This window comes from Malaclemys terrapin, chromosome 17 (genome assembly GCF_027887155.1).
Source record: "Malaclemys terrapin pileata isolate rMalTer1 chromosome 17, rMalTer1.hap1, whole genome shotgun sequence".
NCBI classification, from domain to species: Eukaryota; Metazoa; Chordata; order Testudines; family Emydidae; genus Malaclemys; species Malaclemys terrapin.
Genome location: NC_071521.1, coordinates 9,841,772 through 9,864,088, shown reverse-complemented (window position 1 = coordinate 9,864,088; position 22,317 = coordinate 9,841,772). Strand labels below are relative to the sequence as shown.

The window sequence follows — 22,317 nt, the reverse complement described above, 5'->3', positions numbered from 1 at the left end:
TCATGCGATCCTCCCCAGCAATACGTTTCGGGTGTCCAGGGCAGCCGGCAGAGAGATAAATCGCTGTGGGGCGGGACTGGGAAAAGACTCAGCTGGTGGCTCCTATCCGATGCCGGGCTCAGTTGCTAGTTCCAACTGGGTGGGGGAGGACAGGACTTCCTCTTTCCCAGCACAGCATCTGGGGCTGTGTCAGACCAACTCCCAGATTTCTCCCCCACATGTAGGAAGCTCTGCAAACTCTACTCCCTTCCCCCTCCCCATCTCTCCTCAGCTGCAGGGGGAAGGATCACTGTACAAGGAACTGCTCCCCCATCTACCCAACCCTCCCAACATTCAGACACTCCCCCTGAACTACCCTAATGAGCCACCCACACCTAGATCCCCACCCCACCAACCCCACACTGCACCTGGATCCCCACCCCACTGAGCCCCACTCTCCCAGCCTCCAGACCCCTCGCTGAGCCCCCACACACACCCATAGCCCTCTGCCAAGCTCTATCCTCCCCACACCCAGACCCCCTTTCCCCCGAGCCCTAACCACCTTCACCTGGACACCCCTGCAGAGTCCCATTACCACTGCACCCAGAATCCCCCCAACAAGCCCCTGTGCATCTAGCTCCCCCTCCCACTGAACCCTCTCAACCCACATCTAGATCCCCCCCCTCTCTAAGCTCCTCCACACTTGGATCCTGCCTTGCTGAGCCTGCCTGCTCATACCTGGAACAGAAAGGCAGGGCCCTGGGGTGTTTCTGGGGCAGGTCGTCCTTGCACTGTGTCAGGATTGGTTGCGGCCTCGCTGCTGAGTCTGGGTCCTGGGGGGGCAAAGGGGAGCTGCACAATGATCTCGCACTTCTGTGCAGCCAGTGGCCTGTGCTCCCCAATGCCATGCTGGAGCCTCCACATTTATTTGACAAATAAAAGTTGCAGAATTTTTAGGCACAGAATGCCCTCAGGAGTAACACAGAGCAGGGGAATATGGGGCTGACGTGCCCCTGCCCCTATTCTCTCCCAGCTCTCCGGGCACTCGCTCCCTTGACCCCCTTCCCACTCTCCTCTCTCCCCCTTCACCTACTCTTCCACCCAATCACGCTCCCCTCCCAGTAAGCATTTGCTTGCATCGTTTTCTTGTTTTAAAATAGTTTCAGCACTTTCTGAATATTCTGCTGTAGTCAGATTACATTTCTCCAAAATACCCCCCAAAGCTCCCCGAGAGAGGCAGACTGGAGCAGCATACCTACTTTTCTGCCCTGGCTTGGATTTGACCCCTCAATGCCTTGGATGGTGCTCAGACTCAATGAACTTAAAACATCCTCAGAGCCCCCAGCCCCTGTGACACAGGTTAGTTTTCCAGATAGATTACAGTGAGCATGTACATCTGTTTGTGTGCCTGATAACTGGAGAAGCAAACTCCTTTTGAAAAAAGATTTTTATTGGATGTTCCCCAAACGGCTGATGGGTGCCATGCACTCTATTAGGATAACCTTTGAGATCACAGCGCAATGAGCTGAGCCCTGGTTTGAGCTCTATCAGTGAGCAAAGATAGGTTGCCAGAACCTGTCAACTTCAACCAAAACTTCTTTTTCCCTAGGTGCTGTATTTCTGGAACCCTTTGGTCAAATGCCCCCAAATTTGGATCACTAAAATAACCCAAGCCCTCAAGAGGCATGCCAACTTTCAAGTCAATCCATGTAACCATGTAGATTTCAGAGCACTTAGAATTGAGCTTTAAACAGAAAAAATTGGTCTTAATCTTAACTATAGCAGAGCTCTCACTCTGCTGTAATGTTAAATGGAAGAGGCTATTAGGGATATTTTACCTATGAGGGATGCATATGCATGGGAGAAAGTTTATAACCTTCCCTTCACTCTCAATAAAACCAATAAATTATATGCAACCTTGAACATTAGACGCTGTTTTGTTGAGAATACGTTGGCTGAGACACCTGGATTATGCCCGTCTCAGAGTGTTATGAATCTTCAGCGTAGATCTGGTCAGCCAGTTATGACGACAAGAGAAAGCAGTTGTGAACAAAGTGGCAATAGCTCCCTGAAAGCACCAATGCTCCTTCTTCCATGGTGGCCCCTAATGCAGCCAGGCTTCAGAACAGTTCACACATACTAGGCTACACTCAGGAAGTAGCCTACATGCTCAAGATCTCTTTCCTCCTCCTATATTTTCAGGTCAGTTGCAATCCAGCCTCATTCCAGAGAGTTACTTACAGCCCTTCCTCAGTCTTCCAGCTGCTCATAGCCCTTTAGTGAATGAGAGCAACTCTGAGTGGAAAGGTTGGTGTGGGAAGGGGTAGAGAAAGGAAAATGAGAGGGGGAAAAGGTAATAAAGTATAGATGAAGGTAACTATGCTAGAGTATGACCCAAGAAACATGGTGGTATCTGTCAATTCACTGTAAGGGGACCCCAATAAAAGTAGTATGGAGTTGGATTAGAACCTGGAAAGGGATGATCTGCAGCCTAATTGCATTAGGTTTCCTGTGACTAAACTAGCAATTTGTAGTTTCTGTGGGGTAGGGAGAAATATTTACCATATTAGCAAAAAATGGTCTACCAGGTCAGCTGCTGACAAGAATTTTGATAATTTTGCTGAGATAGGCAGAATCTTGTTCACATATAGATGCCTAAATATGGAGTGGCACATTTGTATTAATATACAGAGGGCAAAACTAAACTGCATTCAGATCAGTTTTTATGACAGTAATGTTTTACTACATTAACCTTTCAGATTCCTATTTTTAATACATGGATGCATAAGCCACTGCTGAGTTCATAACTAGTAGCCAAAATTCCATAATTTACTGTTCTATTCTTTATTTTACCCAAAGGAAATCTAAACCAATATCAACCTCCCCAGATAATGCCAGCAAACTGTCTTAGGCAGTTATTCTACATCCATATTAAAACATGTAAATTCTTACTAAATGGGACAGGGTGATTTTATTTACCCAAAAGGTATACAAAAATGTTAGACTAGCAGAAACCAGCATAGTGACATTTCTGACTACTTGCTTGGTTTCATGAAACAAGATAAATGAATTACAGGGAGGATAATTTTATCACCTATATAGGTAAAATTCTGAAAAATATGGCAAGTCACATTCTTTAGTAGTCTACAGCCTGCCCACTTAACTGTACTTGTTCCCTTTAAAAAATTAACAGTACATCACAAACAGGAAGTGAAATGAGCAAAAATAAACTTGAATGGATTAGGAGTCAAAGCACAGATTTACACATATACCGCCCTGCTCCGAGTGCACAATAAAGCTGGGATCCTGGTTTATTGCCCAACTAGCAGAAATCACAATCTCATGAATACACCAAGAATGGCAGACTGTGTTAGAAAAACAACAAGGAGTCTGGTGGCACCTTAAAGACTAACAGACTGTGTTAGGATTTTCCTAAAGCAAAAGAGTCATCTTGTGTTTGGAACCCTCAAAGTCAGCGTTCATATTTAGCTGGACAATAGCAGGCTAAGCATTTAGCATAATGGGAAAGGAAAAAGTGAACACAAGAAAACAAGCCAGTCACTTGAGAAATAGTTAAATCTCAGTTCCTAACATCATAAGGTGAAACATTTAATTCTAACATGAGTCAAATTGAAAGTACCTTGTTCTGTTATCTTGAAGTCAAGAGCCAAATCAACAGCAACGAGAAGACCACAGCCTATTATGGGTCAAGCAGAATGGGATGCTGTAGTTTATCTGTTAGACTGTTTAGCTGTAGAGTCAGTCAGTGTCAACTTTATCAGGACTTTAATGCCCAGGATTAAGAAACTGGGTGGGATACAGTGTTCAGATTCACACCCACAGTTAGCCTTTTCACATGTATTGAGATGTTTTTCTAAACAAGGACTGAAATAGAGACGATTCAGTCAAAGCAGGAAAGAAACTACTTCAGTTTAATATAGAGGGCAAGCCTGTGAGTTAGAAAAATGCTGTATTACATTTTGAATCTTTCATACAGAAGCACGCCATGCAAAATATACAAGGCCATACGCTCTACATCCTACTTGCAACTGCAGTGCTTCATAACACTTTAGGGAGGACGGGGGACAAAACAAAAAAAAACCCACACCCTCTGCCTTCTAGCGTAAGGTATTCTTAAAGAAAATCTGTAGAAGGTCCCTTTAATCTCACTTGTGAATCAAGCAACATGCTAAATCACCAGCAGTATGTAAACTTTAAAGTTACAAGTCTCCCCTCTTTTTCTACATTGAAGGACTAAACTCTTGAAGTTTTCATTTCAGTTATTCAAGCTTCTGGGAAACCTCCTTTCTGGTCCTTCAAGGAAAAATATGGTATAAAGCCATTTAAAACATTTACTAGATCACCAAATCTCAGATCAGTCCCTGCTGAATAAGCAACTATTACCTATTAAAATCTCTTTCTGTGATAGAAAGAAAGACAAGCCTTTATCAAGTAACCACAGAGAGCCTGGTTTTATGCTTACTACAATAATCTCTATTCTGCAAATACTGAAATCTAGGCTGAATAGTTGAAACCAGTTACCTTGGCTGTAGCCAAGTAAACTGGACACTTGCCATCATTGTCTGGTTTTGATGTCAGCTTTACACTGCAGTGCTGACAGCTTGACATTTTGAATGCAAACATCACAACTCTCTAATTCCAAGTGAGAACCAGTGTTAACAAGTCTCACTTTAGAAGTTATTCTATAATCGACCTTTACACCCAAATTAGAAAGGCAACTACTGTACTGATTTTACAGCATGAACAATCTAGAAAATAAATCCCAGTAGATAAGAGTTAGAACTGTGCTAAACAAGGAATATATCACATACCATATCATTAATATAAAATAAAGCAAACATGGAAATCACCTGGTTAATCTGGAGCAAAGAAATAAGACTATTTAAGTTGTACTTTTTTCCAAGAGTCACTATTAAAGTGTTAAAATGGATTAGCTTTATTATTTTAGAACAAGGGCTAGTTGCCCAATAAAGACAAGGTTAACTTAGAAATCAGAAAGGGTCAGCCTTTGCAGATGCAAAGATAATTTGCTGAAACACTCCATGAGCTTTAGCTAGTGTAGATAAGAGGGGCAGCTCTAAGTAAATGATGGTTAATCCCCTCCCTCTATAGCGCATTAAGGACAACAATATCAGAGGAGGCAAAGGACTTCTCCTGTTAAAGCTGAAGTGATCTAAAAAAGTATCTCCATACTACCACTCAGATATGGCTCTCCCCCGAGGTACTGAACTGTATTAGAGAGCACGTCATTTAAAGAGCCTGAAGCTCAGTACACAGATCAGGAGTGAAAGGTTCCTTAAAGAATGTAAAGTATGAAGAAAACTTTTGCTTAGTAACATTGCATTCTTAGAAAGCTTAATTTCTTCTTATTTAGAAGAAAACTTATTTAGTACAACTTCTAATTTGAGAAGCGTTGTGCTAGTAGCACACGAAAGGAATAACCAAACGATTTTTAAGAATGCATAACAGCTAGTCAACGGAAAAGTAGAGACAAATGCAATTTAGTGAAGAGGCAGCTCGGCAAATAACTAAGAAGGGCAATGTCTTATTGATCTAACCTAGGTATGCACAGAAAACTCTCATTCACATTGGAGTGTTTGTCCATTTAAAAAAAAAAAAAAAGGACAGGATGAGGCTTAATTTGACTCTAGAGCAGTGGTTCCCAAACTTCAACAACCTGTGAACCCCTTTCACTAGGGAGTCAAGTCTCGCGAATCCCCTCCTAAAAATGAATATTTCCAGGGATTTTCTCCTTTATAGAGTATAAATTATAAAAACAGTGATCTGGGAAATATAAAATTGGTTTTTATGACATGCATATTATACACTATTATTTATCATTACAGTATTTTTATTACATTATGAAAATGGCACCACTCTTCCAAGATCTCACTTTCGTAGCTTGTATCATTTTGAATAAGCCTGTTATAAGACAAGGCTCCTATGTTTCATCAAGGAGTATCAGATGTGAAACATCATGAAGGTATTTAAGAAGCCAACTCAAAGAGTTCCTCCTACACAAGCATTCAGGTCTTGAGCAGTCCAGGCAAACAATGCACATTACAACAAAGCTTAAACTTGTTCTTCATAATTTTAAAAAATACTAGCTGCCTATTTAATTTTAAAAACAGCAAAAAAATATCCACCTCCCTTTCCATTTCTTATAAGGAGTTTTGAAGTTTAAATCCCCTCAGTGTGATAGCTATGCTTGCTTTGATCTGCTTAGCTCTTGGAAGTCCAGGGGCTCCGGGCTGCTGGCCCCGTGCTGCCTAGGGTCCCTAGCTTCAGCTCTGTCCGCCATTATGGAATTTTCCCCCCCAGAACCTCCAGTAACATTTCATGAACCCCCAGGGGGTCACGAACCCCAGTTGGGGAACCACTGCACTAGAGTCTACCTGCCGTGTGTGTCTGTTATAACAGGTGTCAACTATTTAAATCTTCTGCACATAGGCAGGATAGCAAACATCTCAAATTGTAAAGAAACAGGGTAGCATCCAGAGTTATCAATTGTGACAAATACAACTTGATAAAAGTTTGGTAAACAGCTCCCCATAAAAGCCTTCCATGTGCATTTTTTATTAGTCTCTAACATTTTATAAAGAAAACTAACTTTCCAATCTCTTTCAAGTAAATAACTTGTCTGACAGTGAGCTCCTCTAATCACCTATTATTCTAATATTCTTAACTCAAATATGTTCAATGAAAAACAAAAAGATACAACCATTACCTTGCAGCAAGGGTAGGCAAACTTCATTTAAAAAAATGCTTTAATGAAATACTGTGAGTGAAACTCAATGCACAAATCAGAAAATCCTAAATTATGGTTCCCACAGTAACCAGAACCTCCCTGGCCTGCCTGTATTTGTATTAAGTTGGGCTGTGACTTACTACATGCAATGAAGCCAAGTAGCAGCAGCTGTATTAACCACAACTGAATTTCCTGACAACAGCTGCTATGTGACCACGTTGCATGTATTAAAACACAAATTTAACAGCATACAGCAATACTAAGTACAGGATAGCAGAATTCTGGTCACTGTGGGAACCATAGCCTTGAATTTCCTGATTTGTGCATTTAAAGTTTCACTCATCGTATTGCATTAAAAGAGATTCTGAAAATTAAGTGCATTTGCTTTTGTAAAAGAGTGGGTCTGAAAACTGGGGCTTACACTGCAAGTATCACAAGTGTATACGAACTGGAACAAGGAGACCAAAGTCATCTTCATTTTGATTCAAATCCTCCAACATTCATCGGGAAAATGACTGTATCTTAAACATTTAATCCTGTCTCATTCCCAAATACAAAGGTAATGAGAGAGTGCATGGGTCTACAGCAACAGGATGAAGTCCAAACTGCTGCTGTTGCATCTTTCTTTACTCTTTGCTCCCAGCATTGGGAACAAGCAATACAGTGTTATGCCTGCTCTTCTGAAAAGAAAAATATTAATGCCAATTTCAAGACATGAACACAATCCACCATATAGTATAGTAATACAGTAAAGCCTACAACCCCCATTATGGTAGGTGCTGCTATATAGACATTGTAAAAATTGGTCAGGAACCAGCAAAACCAAACTCTCCAAGCTCCAGAAAGACAGTCACACAGGCTTAAACTTTCATATTTGAAAAGTCCTAGATTCATGGAAACTGAATGATTCCAATACATTACTTCACCACCACACAAACGTTTTAAAGTTTAAAAAAAGATTTTCTCGGCCTAAAGGCATGTTATTTAACAAGTCATGTTCCGTTCTGCAATGTGTAATTCAGTTTCTGATCCAGTCTCCCGCTTTCTAGTTTGGCATCACTCAACAGCAACCTCTCTGACTGCATAAGGAGAAGCTAACAGGCTCTCTACATCCTTTGCCAGAGTAAGGCAAAAAACAGTGGACTTTGAAAGGTGTTTGGAAAGGGCGTGGGGGGGAAATGGATTGACACTCGGAGCTTCAACAGGAATTCCGAGAACCCCTCAGGGTGGAAAGAGAAGGGCTTAAGCCAACAATTTCTGCAGATTTCAGGCTTTCATTTTTAAAAAGTTAAATTCCTAGCTCTTATGTTTGCAAATAAGACCAGCTGTAGTGCCATCTTCCCAAACCTGCTGGAATGGCTCCGGTGTCTACTGTTGTTCATAGCTTTACCAAGAAACAGTACGAAGATAACAATCTGGACAGTTTCAGTGCCAATATTCAGAATGCTGTGAGCAGCAATCCAGAATTAAATCACTTTCACACTCCTAACGCTGCTTGGGAAAGCTATGAACAGAGACATGCACTGGAGTTATTCAAGAAGGAATGAAAAAACAAAGGTTGAGAAACAGTGGTGACACCTCTGCTTTCACAGCAGCCAGGAGCTCAGCAATAGGAAGACAAGACAGAAAACTCCTCCCTTCTAGCAGCTAGGGAAGGGCTTCAGGTAAGATGCTTACTAGCCGCAACCTGATGCAAATAATAGAGTTTCCCTCCTTCCAGCAGTGTCCAGGGACAGCACACTTACCAGCAGCTGATGTGGTAGAGGGGCCTTGGCTTCTCACTAGGCTTTCCCCCACTCCAATAACTCACTGGTGAACGCCCTACCCTTTGTATTTAACTCTGGCTAGTAGGTTTTGGATAAATTTTACAAGTCCTGAACTATTCTCCCCCCTCCCCAGAAGTCATCCCTCAAAATCAGGATTGAAATACAACAACAGAGTGTGCAGGGGAAACTTTTAACTGCTATTGGGTATGCTGTACCTGTTCTGTGGACAAGTAGGACTTCAGTTTCCAGTGCTGTCAATCTGGCACCTTTCATGATCACTGATTTGAAGAAAAAAAGAACAGAGAGGTTAGCATATGCTACCATTAACACTGTTCTAAAGCAGTGGAAAAAGCCTGCTGTTATGTTTCTCTGCAGTTTTGTAGTTCCTGCATTACATCAGCCCCCAGTTTGAGTAACAACCAAAAAAGTTGCATGGTTACTTCTTCTGGTTCTTGATAGGCTAAAGGCACAAGAGAATCAACAAAATGTTGGCCTCCACATTCATATTTTTGCTTAATGATATGAATTTACAAAACCTATGAAGATTATTAAAATTAAAAAATATAAACTAAAAAATTAACACAGATTTTTGGATTTAACATTCCCCTAGAGCAGTGGTTCCCAAACTTTAACAGCCCGTGAACCCCTTTCACTAAATTGTGAAATCTCATGAACCCCCTCCTAAAAATGAATATTTTCAGGGATTTAAGTTTAAATTTCCTCAGTGTGATGGATGCCCCAACTGCCGGGCCCCGGAATCTATGAACCTCTGAAAAATATTTTTAATTGAAACTTTTTTTAACGAACATAGAAAAACTAGAGACCAAAAATGTTTCTGTAAAATTTTTTTTGGCTTTTGTTTTTTAAAAAAAGGGTTTTTAATAAAGAAAAATTCATTTTTGGTTTTCAAAAATCAGAAAATGTTTCATGAAAACAGTTTTTGAAAATGGACCATTTTTCCGTTTCAGTTTTTTGTAAAATTTTCTTGGGGAATTTTGAAAAATGTGAAAAAAATTGAAAACTTCCTGTGAAAAATGCTTGGTATTTTTCACCCACCTCTAGTTTCGGGTGAGGTTGTGGCTGGTGGTAACAAGGAGGGCCGTGGTTCTGGCTTTAGATGAGATTTGGCAAATTCCTGGGGCTCGGGCTGGGGTTTGGGCTGCCGGCTCCCCCGCTGACGGGGGCGGGGCTCGGGCTGCCAGCCCCTACTGCCTGGCCCTGCTCTCCCTGGGGCTCGGGCTGCCGGCTCCCCCGCTGACGGGGCTCGGGCTGCCAGCCCCTACTGCCTGGCCCTGCTTTCCCTGGGGCTCAGGCTGTCAGCCCCACGCGGAGCGCTGGGGTTCGGGCTGCCAGCCCCCCTGCTGATGGGGGGCAGGCTCGGGCTGCCAGTTCCAACTGCCTGGTTCCGCTCTCCCTGGGGCTCGGGCTGCCGGCCCCAACTGCCTGGTTCCGCTCTCCCTGGGGCTCGGGCTGCCAGTTCCTCTACTGACGGGGGCAGGGCTCGGGCTGCCAGCCCCAACTGCCCAGCCCCACTCTCCCTGGGGCTCGGGCTGGCGGCTCCTCTGCTGACGCCTGAAGAAAAAGGTTTTTGGTTTAACTGGGTAGAGTGGCAGCCGAGAAGTTATATTTAAACACCTTCCAAAGAGGTGCTTTTGAAAAGTTATTATGCATATGGCATTGATTTTGTATGGGGAGGTGAGAGGTTATTTCTTAGCACTTATAGAGCAATTTATACAGTAGAAATGATGTAGGTTAACGTATGTTGTATTTCAGTTTTCCAATTAACTGGCTTAGAAATAGCATTTCTTCTTCCAGTGAGTCTCATTACTCCTTTAGTTTACGCCTGTCATTCTCAGGATGGACAGTGAGGAAAAATACACATTCATGTGTAGGAACAAAGACAAGATTACACCGAGTGATAGCTGTCCAGCATTCCCAACAGAAGCAAATAAGCGTGGAAAATGGTTGCAAGTTCAAAGTTGGCAACTTAGTTGTATTTACAAGAGGTATATCTTTCGCAACAAACTATCCAACAATGTTCCCAATAACCTATGTTACTAGGATGGCTAGAGCATAGACATTTTGCTCTTCCCCTTAGCAATAAGACTAATTCAGTTTTCAGCCGCCATGGCTGGACAGTCAAAGTGAAATTTCACAGTCCATTTATAAACCAGCAGTGTTATTGTCAGAGTCCTTCAATAGTCAAATGTTTCAAATGTAAAGGCTATCCCTTCACACAGTCTGATTGTTAGGCTCTGACTGACAATTCCAACTGGGATCAATAGCAAGACTTCCTATGGAAGATACTTAACAGGAGACTATTAACACCTGTTTCAAATTCTCATCAGCAGTTTGTTTTCAAGTGTTTTCCAAAGGAGATGGGTGGTTCATTATTTTTATATGGATTGGACCACACGAGCATCCAGAGTGTGCCAGACACTTTCCAAAGTTAAAATGTGAGCCCTTTGGGAAAGGGACTGCATTTTATGAAGGCAACTGAGATATGAAGGAGAGAAAGGAATAAAAACACACAATCCTTTATAAAAAGCAAAACAAAGAAACAGCTAGCCCTCTCTCTAGCCTACGTTCAGAGAGTTAATGCACTGGCCTTTCACTCTAGCAACCGCATTCAAACCCTGAGTAGATCACAAATTGACTAGTGGGTTGGTCTCAAACTGCCCTCTGACTATATCTACACCTCTAAGTTTGTCTGTTAAAACCTTCACCTGAGACATCCACATTTTTAACAGGCATGCTACACATCAGGATTGAGGTACATTGGCAGAACTGTATGGGAGAAAATTGCTTGCCTGCAAGCAACACTGTCTACGAGCAAGCAGTCTGTTCCTTGATTTCCCTGGACACAATCTGCAAGATTATATAATGGAGTTAGAGAGCAAGATGCCTCAATTGTTTTTTGGGATATGGAGTCTGCCAAACATAGGATGCTGGTGAATCCATTCCAGAACAATAGTGAAGTAAAGTTATTATAATTTCACAACTGTTTAGTTGCCTAAACAAACAGAATTGGTGATCTAAGTCTAGTTACTAGGGCACATATCCACATCAAACCAGTGACAAGTGAAACCTATTTTGAGACCGAGGCCAAAAACAGAAGAGGCGTAAGTGCTAGCCTACTCTTTTACTCTACTATAGACCTGTCTACATTGTCCTTTTTCTTCAGATCTCCCTCTGTCATACCACCAAGGCAGGTGCACCTACAGTAGTGGAAACACTACTGTAGACAAGAGTACAGGCTTTCATTTAAAAAACAAAACAAAACACAAAACAAAACAAAAACAAGCATCCTCTATAAATGCTTAGAATAGGTCTAGATGACAGTGGTAAAAACACCAACATCAGCTCTTCACTAGTGTGCTTGATATCGTTAGAGCACGTGAAGCTATATTGGTGTTAGTGTAGCAGTGGGAAATTAAGAAAAATGCCCATGTAGAAAAAGCAGGTAAGTCTCACAAGCATAAGGTTCCACAACACGGTGACAGGAGCGTGGGGAAGCACTGCTGGTGATGTACCTGTTCTGTAGATAAGTGAATGTCAAACTTTAGGCTGACAAAGATGAGGATGATAGTAAAGATGGCTGTTCTATTAGAGATGTAGTTATCTAAAAAATTTACTCAGGTTCCCTAACTAATTAAAACCTCGAGTGACCTTGTGCCAGTAAATGCAAAATATTCCTAAAGGACATGTCAGTCAGTGGCCAGTGGATTGTACACTATTACTGCTCTATTTTTATAGAAGTACTAACCATCTTCACTCCAATAAGCTGGTTTTTGAAACATTTGTAAAAACATTCTACATAAGTTTCAAATTTATACTGTACAGCATCTTGCAACCCCATTTGATATACTGCTGAAGTTAAATGAAAAGAGCAATGCAATGCCATGAACTAAAAACGGTTAAGGCAAATTAAATACTTTTGCCAACACAGGGTTTAAATTGAATTATTTGTCGATATTAGTCTTAAGCTGTCAATTGTGGCTCTCTGATGAACCTGGTCTATGATGCTCACTGTAAGATGAAGGAATTCATATTAGAGCACCACTCTTGAAGACTAAGCTACAAGTTGTCCTCTAATAACTAAATCCATTTTAAAGCCAATTTTGGAAAAGTATTTAACTTGTATAAGGAGGCAATGTGTTCCAATGGAACAAGCACAGGTGTGAAAGATGTATACCCATTCCTAACAAAGACTTGCGGTATAATCTTCTGCAAAAAACCCACATACAACACTTGAGTTTCTCTTCTGTAAGGTGGGGAATACAGATACTTACCCTATTATGTAAAACACAGAAATCTTCAGATGAAGAATATCATAGCTGTTTGATATTATTATATCCACCTAAGATTTGGAATATTGTCAGTAATAAACCATCTGACCCTTGCCTAACGTGAAGCACAGTCACTTCTTTCATCCCCATTTACATTGTGCACAAGACAGACTTTAAAGACTTTAAACAAAATTCCTTATTTTCCAATTTGCATGCTCTCAGTCCCGTTAGCGACAGTAAATTCAGCAAGATACTGTCAATGCTTGGAGTTGGTAGGATGAAAATGGTGAATCAACAACTTTTCCTCCAGTTTATCACTAGGTATTTTAGCCTCTAATGATTTATATCTTTTTTGTGGCTAATTTTAATATCTTCTACAAGAAAAAAGTCAAGATCCCTTGGTTGGGTATTTAAAAAAAAAAAAAAAGAAGAAAAAGTGAGCTTGTTTAAGTGCTTACACACACACATACACACACACAAGTTCATCCCCTCCCATTGAAAAATTAGAAATAGCTATAGCCAATTATCCTAATCTTACAATCAGGAGCTTTCACAAAAGAACAGGAGTACTTGTGGCACCTTAGAGACTAACAAATTTATTAGAGCATTGGGTTGTAGCCCACGAAAGCTTATGCTCTAATAAATTTGTTAGTCTCTAAGGTGCCACAAGTACTCCTGTTCTTTTTGAGGATACAGACTAACACGGCTGCTACTCTGAAACCTTTCACAAAAGAGAATCTTATTAAATGAGTCAAAGCTGTAGGGCTAAAGAATTGGCCCACAGAGAAGAAGGGAGAAGCCAGAAAACCTCAATTATGGAACCTATAAAAAGATGTGTTCCTTTTCAAGGTGCAGTTTGGCTACAAGGCACTGTAACCAGTCAAGGAACAATAGACTGAGGCCAGAAGGGAAAGGGTAAATAAAGCATCTGCACAGTGAAAGAGATAATGGGATCTCACAGGTACAGGACTTCCACACACATTTTTGTCAAGAGAATATTGCCTTCTGTTGTGAACTTTTATCCCAACCAGAAGAAAGGAACACACATTCCTTCCATAAAGGTATTGCCACTTGTCTAAATCTGTATTACTATAGCAAGTGAGGCACTTTTTCCATTGCTGACATCAGTATTTCACCCCACTTGCAATGATTTTAAGTTTGGCAGGGGAGGGAGGGAGAAGAGGCTAACAAATTGTTTCAAGATGCACCCCATAAGTGAGAGGAAATGTTTTAAGTTACCAAACACAGATACGCTTCAACAGCACATGACCTCCACTAACATTCTGGACTCTTCACAATCAGGAAATAGACGTGGCTATGGTAATACAAATCTTAAGGCTCATACTACTCCACCGAACTAGTATTTTAGGGAGACACCACAAGATGCTGGTTAACCAGCATTACTGGACAGAATAGGAGTGAATGGTGGTGTAATCATTCCTTTCAATGAGAACTCAGACATTGATAAGCAGTTGCTCCTCATCCTCAGGAGTCCTCACATACAGTCCTGAAAGGATCAATCGCGTCTCCTCTCACTTGAGATACAAGACTTCTGAGAGAGCCTATGTGTCGCCATGGGCTCTACTGCCATCAATGCGCCAACAGTGCCCAGTTGTACACTTCCTTCTCAGGTAAGACGATCACCACCACAAAGGTAATGGATTAAATAAGTGACAATGAAAAACAGTAACTCTCAACTCAGAAGAGAGTAATGCTTATATGGAGAGGGAAACACTGAACAGCTAACAAAGCACTGGCCGCACTCTCAACAAAATACACCTGCTCTCCAATTGGCAAAACAGTAATTACCCTAAGGCTATACAAAGTTAATCTTTTCTCTCTGGCTGCAGAAAGTAGCAAGAAATGTCCTTCCACTGCCAGACTTAGCAACTGTTTCCTCTCAGACCTAGCAACTATGATGTACACATTTGTCTAGTCTTAACCAACACCACTATGTAGCTGGGATTACAACAGTCCAAACAATAACTCCAGCATGTTCTAATATATGGCAGCCTGCATTTCAATAGAATTAGCCACTAGTAACACATCACACATCTCCTCTGCCCTGTTCACTTCCAAGTCCAATGTAAGCTGCCAATTCTAAACCTAGTTACTAACTGCTGAGTTAAAAATCATAGTTGCCTAGCCTGTCCATTTTCATCTACCTTTTTGCAGAAGGTTACCCTTAACCGAAAGGAAGGGGAAAAAAAAAATCAAGGTTAAACAGACAAATCCTAGGATGGTAAGAGCAGAGTCCAATTCAGTGTTTTTTTATGCTTCTCTTGAAATTGTGTTTTGTGCCAAGATACTATGCTAATTGCTTCCCTACAAATACCCGACAGAAGAAAGTTAAAAAAGCATGTCAGGAAAAGGGGGGGGGGAGGAAGGAAATGAAGCTTGGTAGGGCTGATAGTCTTTGGCCCTTTGATAGAAGCCATGGACTTATTGCTAATAAGCCATTACTAACCTGAAAGAGAATTTATTTTAGCTCTGCTTACAAGACTCAAAACAGATTAGTAATAAAAAGGAACAGAGTGATCCATTTGACTAAAGGTATTTACTGTTCAATAAAAATAGTAGTCAGATCTCTTAGGTAAGCTAACAGGCAAGTGAAGGGCTCTACACTCCACAGCGATATATGAGCATCAAGCCTCTCCTAAATCTCGAGAACAAATTTCTATCAACAATAGTACTCTTGGCAAATGTTCACTGAACTGGGCTGCAATTATGCGGCTCTTGAATATAGTGCAAGACAGATAAGGCAACTGGTCTGGTTAGACTAAGCATTTTAACTCCCATAGAAATTAAGGAAAATACTTGATACCTTAACATGCAACCCAGAGAGTAAAAAAGGAAACAGTGCAGATGCACAAGGCATACTGAAGGCAAACATTTGCCTTTCTAAATGCAGCTGTTCTGGTTCCGGTAATCCCACTGACTATATTAAACTAAATGACCTAGTTTGTGGCCACTACATTGTGAATTCTATCCTAAGCCATTATAATACCCCTTTAAAAAAAAAAAACATACACCTGGCTGCTACATACCATACAAATCCCACAGTCCCCCAAGGACACCATTAGAGGATGTTTTGTTTACTCATTTGACTTGCTGACTTGTCATTGTTGAAGGCATATTTTCTTATTGTTTTGTATGGCAGAACATTCAGTTCCTGTAAAGACCAGTGTCAGTGATCAGATACTCCACTTGCAACATGAGGTAAACGAGATCTTTGATAGTGTAAGACTGCTGGGGTTAGATTAAAAAAAAGAACAAACAAACAAAAAAAAAACCCAGCATCCTACTAATCAGCATCAATTCTAGATCACATATGTATGTTTTTAATCCAGAAGTCACTATAGAAACCAAAAGATTGTTTATTAAACCCAAAATATCTGTAGTTGGACAACAAACCTCAAATTAAAGCCCTTTAACAAAGAACAAAATAGTTTTAGTCAATATAACCCTGAGTTTTTATACTCAAGTGTAAGACACCTTGTCAAAAAAAGACAGAATTAAGATTTGCTTTAATTTAAGTGATTTTACTTTATCTAAATCAGATGGTGTAACCATCATATTTTAGTTTGAACCACCAAGGAGATCCACACAACTTCATTGAGAAAGCAGGTTTTGTTTAAAAAGTTACAAAACTAAATATATCTCTTTTAAAGATTTTTTTAATTAATGATTTTAGTGTGCATTTAAACATTACCCTGCAGTGTTTACAATGCAACACCTGAGCCTTGTACTAGTGTACAACAGGAAATGAAACCAACTAAGAACAAAAAAAAAAGTGTGTATTCTTACTTATCACAACAAAAAGAAGAACAAACTGCATACACTGTGGAAGATCTAATTTTTAGTTCTTTGTTTTCAAATATCTAAAATATTGTTAGTAACAAACTAATTGAAAGAGTTATTTGATCTAACATTGTCACTATAATACCACTTCCATTTTGACAAGCTTACAGTGACTTGTACAGAAGATAAGTTATAACAATTGTCAGTCTGATCCTATGGCATCCTGAAAATCTTCAATTCTAGCATCTACTAGGAGGCGCTCAGCATCCAATTTCAAGAGTGAGAAGTGGTTTTAGATGCTACAGCTGCTCCCAAGTCTCCCTACCAATTTGTGTGATTTCAGAGCCACATGCTCCTTACAGACCTGTGTTTCTCTCCCTTGTTGACTTGTATGAGACTCTCACAAACAGTAAGAGAAAGAGATTGACTGTATTACTCTGCTTCCCCAGTACAAATTACATACAAAGTAAACAAAGACAAAGAAAAAAATAATTTGTCTCTGCCCTCTTATATATAGTCCTTTCAGATGTTACTTGTAACACTAACAAAATATTTTCAAGCAAAAGTGTAATTTTTAAAAAAAGTTAATAGTATCCAAGCAATTTTTCCATTGACTTGACACAACTGCCGTTCCAAAAGAGAACGAGAAAATCATTTATCACCAGAGGGAGAGACTTTTAAAAACTGCTTTAAAATTAATTTCAAATTAATGCGTCCCCCTTGCAAATGAGAGAGAGACCTTGGGGTCAGGTCTGGAAATTGCCACTCAGTATTTGAAAGGAAGGTGCAGAGTCTGCTTCCACAGTCAATGCACCGGATTATTAAAATAAAATACAGAAACCATCTTAAAGGAGATGCCCAGAGAAGCTATGTCTGGGCAGAGTCATATGGGGGGGCTGCTGACAAAGACCAGGTTTAACTGGGGGACACAAACAACTGGGGGGGGGGAGGTTTACATATTATTCATCCTCTCTTTCCCCCTCACAGCTTCTTTCCTCCCTCTCCTCCTCCTTTTCCCTCTCCTCCATCTATGCCCTCTCTTCTCCTCACTCCCCCTCCTCATTCCTAAATCTCCCATCCCCTTCTTCCCTCTCCTCATCTCCTCACTCCCCCTCCTCACGCCTAACATCTCCCATCCCCTTCTTCCCTCTCCCCCATCTATGCCCTCTCTTCTCCTCACTCCCCCTCCTCATTCCTAAATCTCCCATCCCCTTCTTCCCTCTCCTCATCTCCTCACTCCCCCTCCTCACGCCTAACATCTCCCATCCCCTTCTTCCCTCTCCCCCATCTATGCCCTCTCTTCTCCTCACTCCCCCTCCTCATTCCTAAATCTCCCATCCCCTTCTTCCCTCTCCTCATCTCCTCACTCCTAACATCTCCCATCCCCTTCTTCCCCCTCCCCCATCTATTCCCTCCTCCTCTTACTCCCCCTCCTCACTCCTGGTTTCTCCGACGCCCTTTTCTTTCTATCCCCTCCCCCTCCTTTCTCTCGCTCACTCTTCCCTATCTCCCTCATACGTGGGGGTCCGGGATACTCACCCCTCCTTCTCTCCAACTCAGCTGTTTACCACTCGGGGCTCCTCTAGCCCACAGGGCGCCGCCATCTTGGCCCTGCCTCCCTCCTCCCCTCTCCAGCTCCAGCCCAACCAGCGACACCTCGAATCCCTCCGCTGAAGAAAGTAGTGCGCGGGACCAGCCCCGTCTGCGCGATACGCCGCCGCCTGCCCGCGCCCCGCCCTCGCTGTTTCCTCTGAGCGGCCTCTGTCTCTCGGCGGTCCGCGTTCCAGGCTTGGGATGCCCCGCGCCGGAGTGGCGCGGAGCTATCTCAAGCGGGAGCGATGCGGTTCCAGAGCGGTCTCGTGATTCTGGAGAGGGCCGCAAGAAGCGCCGGCTGAGGATCACGTGATTTGGAGTCTCCGGGAGGGAGTGGGCGGGGCGAGGCAGGCTGGGAGGTAAACAAGGCCTGCTGCCTCTGGGGGCGAGGCAGGCTGGCTCTTGTAGTGGGCCTGGACCTGCTGCAGCCTCAGCGCCTAGCACCCCGGGGGAGTCTGAGTGCTGAGCTCAGGCAGCTTCCCAGGCAGGCTGTCTGGCTGTCATGTTACACTGCCAAGGGCGCAGCATGCTGACACACGCAGCCGCACACAGGAGGTGCCACACAGAGTGGCACTCGGCAGCTGGTTGTGGCACCACCATGGTGACATGCAACGTGATGCCATGGTGGACACACAGTTACACCAAGCAACATGCCATGAGGCCACCTTCGCGTTGACATCTGCAATGACAAGCCCCAGCGACACCACGGCAATATTGCAGCACCTCAATGCAATACTCTGACACTATGTTGCCAGGGTGACATAAGATGGTGATGCCACTGAAATCAGTGCAGTTACACTAGATATAAATGTGACCCATGTGGACCTCCCCCTGATCCTCTCAACCAGGATGTGCTCCTATGCAGTGTTGCCAACTCTCAAGATTTTATCACAAGTCTCGCAATATGTGTGCTTTTTTGGAAAGCCCCAGCTCCTGGAATCAATTGGCTCTCAGACGTCATTTTAAAAAAAGGAAATTTCTAATCCTCATGCTTGCAGAGGAAAGCTTGAAAACATGAAGCAAGGCTCAGAAACTGAAAAGTAAATGAAAAGAACCTCAGCACTATTATTTATTTTTAAAAATCTGAAGATTTTTGCCACTTGTGGTTTTAGGGGGCCCTGACTCATGATTTTTGAATGCTTGAGGTTGGCAGTACTGTTTTGGTGAAGTAATGATCGAACAAGCAGCACATCTCTGAGTTTTCTTGTGTAATGCACCTATGCATTTTCCATTTATCCACAAATCATACTGTTACCAGTTTAAAACAGGGATCTAATGAAGCCCCATTTTTGTCCTCCTTTTGTCTTATCTAAGCCATGGTGAACTTCATTTCTGGAAACTGAAATTTTTTTTAGCCATAGCTAATTAGCTCTGTAATTTTTAATCTTACCATTGCAAATGTACAAAATGGGCTGTCCTAGAATCTATCAGAAAGAGTGCCATTTCAAATTTACATTATAATGAACAAGCCCCTTAATAGCGCACAAAGAACATAATTACCTTACTTGTAAAAGTACGTGGAAGGTGTAAGAAAGCATATGGCTGCGTGTCAGAGGGCACTATTGAAAACTGACATACAGCTATCAAAATATTCAGTTCTTTTAGGCTATCGATTGCTGTGGTTGTCAGTATCAGAGGGGTAGCCGTGTTAGTCTGGATCTGTAAAAAGCAAAGAGTCCTGTGGCACCTTATAGACTAAGGTTGTCAGTGTACTTTTAACCTGGGACCAAAAATGTGTTGCAGCACCACCAGGTGTAAAAATAATAGTACTGCATATCTGAAAATAAACATCCTTACAAAGCTGGCCAAGTTCCACACTGCTGTAACTCCACTGCCTTCACCAGAGTTATACAAGCTCCGGATTTGAATTGCAGGAGGTGGGAACAGTGGTGGTCCCATCAAGTTCTGCCACACCAAGCTCTGCCCACTCAAGATACCAGAATGAGATTAGACTCACAGCAGATTGTGCAGATGTTCAAAATGTGATCACATGGGTTCAACTGGACTCCTCAAGTTCAGCTCCCCACCAGCAGTGATACATCCTTGCACAGGCCAGATTAAGGCAAAGATACCATAGACACGTGATTAGTGCCACAGTAGCCAGAGTCATGGGATGCTGTGAGAATCTAAGCTTTTATTTTAAAAAAGTTTCTAGGCTCAGGGCTGTGCCAAACAGCATGAAAAAAAGGATCTGAGGATAACTGATTTACGTTTATGTGAAATAATATTTACAAGACAGTATGGAGGCATGCAGCATTGTTGCAGAAACTTTACAGGAAAACTCTGAAGTCTGGTACACTCAAAATGTGATCTACTTTTTACTTTGAGTTAGCAAAGTGTAACCCACACACCTCCTGGGGGTGGAGTTCTGTCCCATCTAGTGGCACTGAGACCACTTAGAGAGAGAAAATGAGTCAGCTCTCCAGCCTTAGCTAACAGCCTGGTGGTTTTTTGCTCATGTGGTAGAGGCTCATACACTAAGCTCCAGAAGTCCCAAGTTTGATCCTGCCTGCTGAGGAGCAGGGTGTGTGGGTGTTGCAAAAGCTCAGGCCATTCTTTATATTTTTAATGATCTATTTATATAGTGATGGATTGCAAAATTCTTCATGAGCTGATGTACAAACCTTGCACAGGGATCACTTCACCCCTTGCCGAAATGCAGCAACTGTGGGAAGATGCATAACATTTCACCCCTTTAGGTTTGGAGATTAAGTATATATTAGCCAGTTAAAAGTGCAAGAAGAATTTAAGGAGGAAGAATATAAGATGGGGTTCTCCTGCCTTTTAATTTTGTAGACCATTCATGGACCTCTCACCATCCATCTCTTGTTCCCACACCCCAGTCTCTATACAGGTTGGTTCTCAAAAATTTTTCATTCTGTGGGCTAGCAGGAAGAGTTCTGTGGCTCTCGGGTGAGTCACAGGCTACAGATTGTGAACCTCTGACTTGATTCTGCAACTCATACTAATAGTCCCTTTGAAGCTAATGAGAATTTTCTCATAAGGATGGCAAGATAGAGCCTAGGTTCAAAGAAAATAAAAGCAGGATTAAAATGCTACCAGTGAGGTATCAGTGGCTCTTTAACTACTTCAGCACTAGCTGGCATATGTCACAGCTCTGATCGCTCTCCCTGTGGAACTGAGATCCCTCAGAGCTTGTTTCCCTTGATGTTGCACCTGTAACAGGTCATCCTATTGTAAGGTGAGAAAGAGTTTCTTGATGTGAGCACATCTCTAGTCCTGCTTTGTGCATTACAATTAATTTTTATTTCAGTCTGGGTTGAGCGGGCTTTTTTTCTCCCTGCTGAGCTGGGGACATGTTTATTTAATCTTCCTCGAAAAAAGATCTCAAATTAGGCTGAGTTTCAGAAAAGAAATGGAAGCAATTAGGGGTGTTATTCCGCGTTGACTTAATTACCATAGTACTACAAGCACAAAAAGAAACCCAGACAAGCTGGGAGGGGTTTGCACATGATTCTTACTGCTGGATAGACACAAAAAGGAAAGAATAGTGCGTAAAGAGTGGCTTTTGTGTGATATAATTAACCTTGTTTATTCTTATTTACCTACGTACTTCAATGATTTATTTAATGAGGCATCTGAGGTGTATTAAGAGCAGGTGGCAATACATGGAATTAAATTGTCCTCAGTAGACAGCACAAATAGCTCTGCCTCCAGTATGCTCCCTGAGCACCATGGGTGAAAATCATCCTTGTGCAAGGAGCCAGCACACGCCTAAGCAGTCCCACTTAAGCCCTCCATGGGAGTCTTTCTTCCTTCCTCCTAGGTCCTGCAGAGGGTGCTCTACTCATCCTGGAAATTTCAAGGGGGAACAGATGAGATGGGGAGTGAATCAGGGGGAGGCAGGGCCAGACGGATATGTATTGTGCCCACATCAGCCCAGTAGAGATCAGGGCAGAAAGAAAATACAGCCCCAACTTGATCCACAGAGGGGATCCCCCGCAAAGGGTGTGTCTCTGGGGCAGCTGCTGCTGTGGGAGCTCTCTCAATGGGCTTCTCTTCACTGCAAGGTTAACTGGAGTTATGACAGGAGAGTTGTGCAGCCCATCAGGGCATATAGTAGGGTGACCAGACAGCAAATGTGAAAAATCGGGATGGG

The 22,317-nt window shown here is 42.2% G+C and overlaps 1 protein-coding gene across 5 annotated transcripts in view; it reads right to left on the bottom strand.

Moving 5' to 3' along the window:
- TSC1 (TSC complex subunit 1) overlaps window positions 1-18,244 on the bottom strand; it is a 60,533-nt gene extending 42,289 nt beyond the window's left edge. For 4 of the 5 annotated variants that reach the window (XM_054007291.1, XM_054007295.1, XM_054007294.1 and 1 more), the window contains exons 1-2: window positions 18,144-18,244; window positions 8,730-8,792 (exon numbers count right to left, since the gene is read on the bottom strand). The gene's annotated coding sequence lies outside the window, so the exon portion shown is untranslated. The remainder of the gene's footprint in view (window positions 1-8,729; window positions 8,793-18,143) is intronic. The other variant, XM_054007292.1, reaches the window with a different exon arrangement.
- Window positions 18,245-22,317: the final 4,073 nt, after the last annotated feature.